The 6,220-nt window shown below is 41.7% G+C and overlaps 1 long non-coding RNA gene across 1 annotated transcript in view; it reads left to right on the top strand.

Annotated features, from left to right (window-relative positions):
* The first annotated feature begins 2,264 nt into the window (after positions 1 to 2,264).
* LOC106733581 (uncharacterized) overlaps positions 2,265 to 6,220 on the top strand; it is a 13,751-nt gene continuing 9,795 nt past the window's right edge. The window contains exons 1-2 of the long non-coding RNA XR_001369578.2: positions 2,265 to 2,623; positions 4,093 to 4,095. This is a non-coding gene — a long non-coding RNA (uncharacterized LOC106733581). The remainder of the gene's footprint in view (positions 2,624 to 4,092; positions 4,096 to 6,220) is intronic.

The raw sequence follows: 6,220 nt of genomic DNA, 5'->3' as shown, positions 1-6,220 counted from the left end.
AGTAGTATAATGGGCATATACATCTGGTCATAATTCACTTATTAAAATCCCTCACTGGCTACAGGATAAGGCATTAACTTAGAATAAATAGAATGTCCTTCACCCTCTGGCTTCTCTTCGCTCAGAGTCACCTACTACTTTGCCATATAGTCCCTAGACTTCTGAGCCTGAAAATGTATGCTTATGCCTTCTTCTTTTCTTTTCTTTTCTTCTTTGTTTTCTCTTCTTTTTTCTTCTCTTCTCTTCTCTCTCTCTCTCTCTCTCTCTCTTTCTTCTTTCTTTCTTTCTTTCTTGCCAAGGGGTGCCTGTGCTTGCTTGCCAGAGAGAAAGAGAGGGAGAAAGAGCAAGAGGAAGCACCCCTGCAATCAGGCATGGTCATGCCACAATCCCATCTCTATTTCTCCATCCTGTTGGGATTTGGGGCATGCACATTCATGTATACCCACCCAGAGTGTCTCAGGTCTCTGGGTCTGAGACTCAAATTGTGTGGTCAGCCATGTGGGATCCAGCTATCTTAACCACCAGGCCACAGAGCCGGCCCATGCCATTTTGCTCTTAAGATGCCATCTTCTTCTTCTTTTTTTATATATATATAGATTTATTTAATTTTGTTTATCATTATTATTATTTCTTTCTTAGAGAGAGAGATTTTTGCTAAAGAATGAATGTGGTCTCTGGCAACACAGAGAGAGGCAGAAATCACACCCCCCCCAGGGGGATGCTCATGTTGTAATCCCGTCTCCTCCATTTTCTTCTCATGATTTTGAGCACACACATGCACATGCACCCAAGCTGCCACTATGGGAGTCGAACTGCAGTTGACCACGTGAGAGTCCAAGTGCCTTAACCAGTATGCCACCACCTGCTGGCCCCTATCATTATTATTTTTTTAAATTTGCTACAGAACACATGTGCTCACGAGAGAGAGAGAGAGAGAGAGAGAGAGAGAGAGAGAGAAAGCAAGCTGCCAGGTCTAAGACTTGAACCATGGTCAGCCATGTGGGAATCCCAACACCTTATTCACCACATCACCCGCTGCCCCCATGCCATCTTCTTATATGGAATTCTCTTTAACCTCTTCAATCTGAATCTGCTTCTCTTTAAATATCTAGCTCAGGCAACCCTTTTCCTGGAAACCTGGGGTGACCTGTGAATCTAAGAACAAAGTATAACTAACTGAATAGTCTATGCATATCTTTTGTCTTTCTTCATCACACTTATTATTAGTCCACAGTGTCTCTACATAGGAAGTTAATAATTATTTGCCAGTCTTGTGTGAAAGGCTAGAGAATGCAGCAATGGATATAAAATCCCAACTGTATTATTGTCTCCAAGGTTTCAGATAACATTTACATTTGGAGATGAAGTTTCCCAGATTAGCCGTAGGCATATTTTGACATTTTGTTTGATGATCATGGTGGCCAAAGGATATAAACCTATTTTTTGTTTGTTTTTCTTTTAATATGCAACAGGGCTCATGTGCATGGTTGAGGAGGAAGGGACAATGGAGGCCTGTTTACACTAGAATCTCCTTTCCTCATTCTTCCATCGATCTTTCAGGCCTCAAGTTGCTGCGATTGGAACTGCAGTCAGTCACTTAGGCTATGGGGGATCAGGCTCTCTCTATGCAGGGCTTAATCACTGCACTACAGAGTGGCCCTATATACCTGTTTTTAAACATAAGATTTCCCTATATATATTTTCACTTTATCATCTCTTAGCCAGCCAATCTAGCATTTTCTTTTCTTAATAATTAGAAACTTTGCAGAAGCCATGGAAAAAGCTAGAAAAAGAAGCAAACTAGCAGAGTTAATACGTCTGTAGGGTGTGCGTGTTTAACTGTCCCAACAGCAACGGACCAAAGGACAACGCCTCAAGATTTGTGCTAAAAGAGAACAATCAGCAAAATAAAAACGCTTACAGGGCAGAGGCAGGGACTCTTACACATGAAGCCTCCTCCCAAGGGAAGTTAATGTCTGTAGTTTAATCTACCCCAAGCGTTGGTGCACAGGAACGTGGAGATAAGAATATATAAGGGAAAACGGAGAGAGTGGTGCACAGCGCTGAGTTAGAGGTAGTAAAAAAAAGAGTGGAATGCTGGACAAGACAGGTTTTCCCGTGCAATATTTGGGACACACTCTTACTGAAAAGATGATTCATTGTTTACTTAAAATTTAAATTTAACTGGGCGCCTTGTATTTTATCTCGTAACGCTAGGAAAAAAGAGAAAGACAGTGTTATTCCAATTTCCCCGTTTATGCAAGAAAAACAATCAATGTTCTGCCACGGAAAAAGAAGATGCTAAGGAAAAACACCAGAGTCCTGAGACAGAAGCTACTTCCGCTCACCGAGCCCGGAAAAACCAGGGGGGAGGGAGAAGATGATTAAGGTAGACGAGGTCGGTCCGCCAGTGTCCCACAATCCTCTTCTCTCGCTTTCTCTTTCCCCGCTCAAGATGGCGCTGCTCGCGATACATTCTTGGCGTTGGGAAGCCGCGGCGGCTGCTTTCGAAAAGCGCCGGCGCTCGGCGATTCTGCTCGGGCCTCTAGTCTCTGTCCGTGGCTTAGGTCCGCAGTGGAGGTCACATCAGCTCGGTGCTTTGGGAACCGCTCGAATCTACCAGGTGAGATGCGGTTCAAATGGAAGTGTAGGGTGAAGGACACCAGAACCTCATAGGGAAAAGGTTGCCCTCGTGACCTCAGGTCAGCGAGAACACTGAGAACAAAGATTCTCAGGGCTCGGAGCGATAGTAAGTAAAGGAAATTACGGTTAGTAATTTGAGGAAGAGGTGAAGAAAAGCTTTGTGGGCCGCTAAAGGGAACAGGGTGGGAGGTTCCTAACTGTGGGCACCGGATTCGTTAGAGGCTCTCATAGAATTTACAAGATTTCTCTGACGTTAAGAGATGGATAAACACCGTTCCCAGGCTGCATACCTTTAAATGCAATTAAGACTGAACTACTTTGGAAAGTTAGTAATGGAATCCAGTACCAATTTGCTTATGGTTCAGATTTTACTCATTTGGAATGATCAAGTTGGAGGGCACTGTGAGATGACAGCAGGCTTCCTATTAATAAGTGGCAAATCGAGTTTACACCAGTTAACTTCCTTGCTGACAGGCATGCTCCTTGATAGACCAAAATCATAATTTTCTTTCTTCCCACAACATCAGCTGTCCTAAATTAATATATAAACATGATTATCCCTTGATTTGAAAATGCAGTGGGGTTCTGAGTGCACAGGCCGGCTACTTATCCTTAATTTATGAAGGTAGTTATGTTTATAATGCCTTTTATTGCATCCTTTTTGTTTATTTTTAATAATTACCTATTTATATTTAATTGTTTTACATCTTTCTGGGGTACAGTGTGGTTTTCTTTTTTTATTTACATCTCATTGCTGTACATCTTTGTGGCAAATTTTAAATCCATTACCTGTCACTCAAGAACAGTTTTAAAGTTATTTGTATTTGTTGTACTTAACTATATATTTTCATGCCTTAGGGCACGTGCACTTATGGGAGGAGGGAGACACACAGAGACAGAGACGAGGAAACGTGAGAAATCACCTCCCAGGAGGGATGCCACACTGCAATCCCTTCGCTAATGTTCTCTTCCTGGGATCTTGGGCATTGACACCCATGTGCCCAGCATGAGTTTCAAGCTGCAGGTCCAGTACTCAGACCATGGTGGGCCATGTGGGAATCCAGCTCCTTTAACTACCACACCACCTGCCGGCCTCCTTGATGTGATTTTCAAGCCATGGAGTCTGGGACTCAAACTGTGGAGTCAGTTATGTGGGATGCAGCTGCCTTAATCTTCATACCACCTTCTGGACCTAGAACATTCTTAACAGAGGGAAACATCTTAAACATAAAAAAAATTCTGAAAATTGCAAGATTTCTTATGATAATATTTAAATTTTATGGTTTATTCAGTTCTCCTATATCAATTAATATTAATAGGATTTTGAATTTTGAATAATAGAATTTGGGGCTTATTTCATTAATATTTAAATGGTAGAAACTCAAACATCATATAGTTTCTCCTCAGTGCCTTTCATCCAAGTTTAAAAAGACATTGATGTGGGACCAGCAGGTGGCGTGGTACTTAAGGTGCTGAACTCCCACAGGGCCAATCCTGCTTTCTCACTTCCTCTTTCACTGTCTCTCTGGTTAAATTAAAAAATAATAATAAATGAAATAAACAATTTTTTAAATAAAAGGTCATTGTCTGGGATCAGCAGGTGGTATAGTGGTTAGGGCACTGGACTCCCACATTGTTGACTGCAGTTCAAGTCCCAGACTCCCTGGTGGCTTGAAACTCACACTAGGTGCATTTGTGTGTGTGCCCAAAATCCCGAGAGAAGAATGGAGGAGAAGGGATTCCAGCATGGTCATTCCCCTAGGGAGTGATATCTCTGTCTCTGTCTCTCCAGTGCACATACCCTATAGCAAAAATATCTCAAAGAAAAAAAAGACATTGACTGTAGTGAGCCAGAAATTGTTTAAACACCTTTATTGAGATATAATTCATATACAAGTTTCCCATTTAAAGTGTGTAATTCAATAGATTTTAGTATATTCAGTGATATATATCACTATCACCATAATCGATCTTAAGTTTCATCATTTCTTTTTTTGGCGAGGTTTTTGCTATAGGGCACATGTGCTCGCCAGAAAGACAGAGAGAGACAGAGAGACAGAAAGCGAGAAATCACCTCTCCTCGGGGGGATGGCCATGCTGCAATCCCTTCTCCGTTCTCCTCTCGGGATCTTGGGCACGCATGCACACACGCCTGGCATGAGTTTAAGCCACCAGGTCCAGGACTCGAACCGGGGTTGACTACATGGGAGTCCAGCGACATAGCCATTACACTAACTGCTGGTCCCAAGTTTCATCATTTCAAAAAAATAATTTATTACCCTTTGGCTATCATTCTTCTATACTCCTTCTCCCTAGCCCTAAGCAACCACTAATCTATGTTCAGTCTCTATAATTTGTCTTTTCTGACTGGCTTCTTCCTAGGTTTAATTATGTTAGGACATGTGTAAGTACTTCACTCCTTTTAATAGCCAAACAGTGGTCTATGGTATAGATGTGCAGCATTTTCTTTATGCATTCATCAGTTGATGGATATTAGGGTTGTTTCTACTTTTGGCTATCATGAATGATACTGCTATAAATATTCATGTACCAGTTTTTGTGTGGACATGAGTTTTAATTTATCTTGGAGATGAATATATATCTCAGGCCATTGGAAAAGTAATGACTTTTTTTTCATGTTTTTCTGTGGAAAAATGCATCATGACTTTTCAGACAACCCAGTAGAATTGCTGGGTTACCTGGTTATTCTTATTTTTTTTAAGGAGCTGCCAGACTGATTTCTAAAGTGGCTCCACATTTTACATTAGAAGTATATGACAGTTCCAATTTCTCCTTATCCTCACTAACTCTTGTTATCTGACTTTGATTCTTGTCATCTTAGTGGATGTGAAGTGGTATCTGGTTTAAAAATGAAAAACTTGGAACTAGCAGATAGTATAATGGTTATGTCACTGGACTCTCATGTAGTTGACCATGATTTGAGTCCCAGATCTGGTGGGCGGTATTATGGTTTTGCTTTGTATTTCTTTTTTTTTGTTTTTGTTTTTGTTTTTGAGAGGTTTTTCTACAGGGCATGTATGCTCGCCAGAGAGACAGAAAGCAAAAAATCACCCCCGGGGGGGTGGCCACGCCACAATTCCTTCTCTCCCATTCTCCTCTCAGGATCTTGGGCACACACGCACACGTGCCCGGCGTGAGTTTAAGCCACCAGCTCCAGGACTTTAACCACGGTGGACTACATGGGAGTTCAGCAACATAGCCATTATGCTAACTGCTGGTCCCATTGCTTTGTATTTCTTTGATGACTGGAGATATCAAACATCTTTCCATGTGCTTATCGATCATTTGTATATCTTTTTTGAAGACATGTATTCAGATCCTTTGCCCATTTTTAAAAATTGAGTTATTGGGTTTTTGAGTTTTTAATTGAATTTTAAGAGTATTATAGATTAGTTCTTTTTTGGGGGGAGGGAGAGGTTTTCACTATAGGGCGCATGCGCTCGCCAGACAGACAGAGACATAGAGATAGAAAGCGAGAAATCACCCCCCAGGGGGGATGGTCACGCCACAATCCCTTCTCCTCCATTCTCCTCTCGGGATCTTGGGCATGCACGCA

Source organism: Tupaia chinensis, unplaced genomic scaffold (assembly GCF_000334495.1).
Source record: "Tupaia chinensis unplaced genomic scaffold, TupChi_1.0 Scaffold144144_1, whole genome shotgun sequence".
Taxonomy (NCBI): domain Eukaryota; kingdom Metazoa; phylum Chordata; class Mammalia; order Scandentia; family Tupaiidae; genus Tupaia; species Tupaia belangeri.
This window is presented reverse-complemented; position numbering and strand designations above follow the sequence as displayed.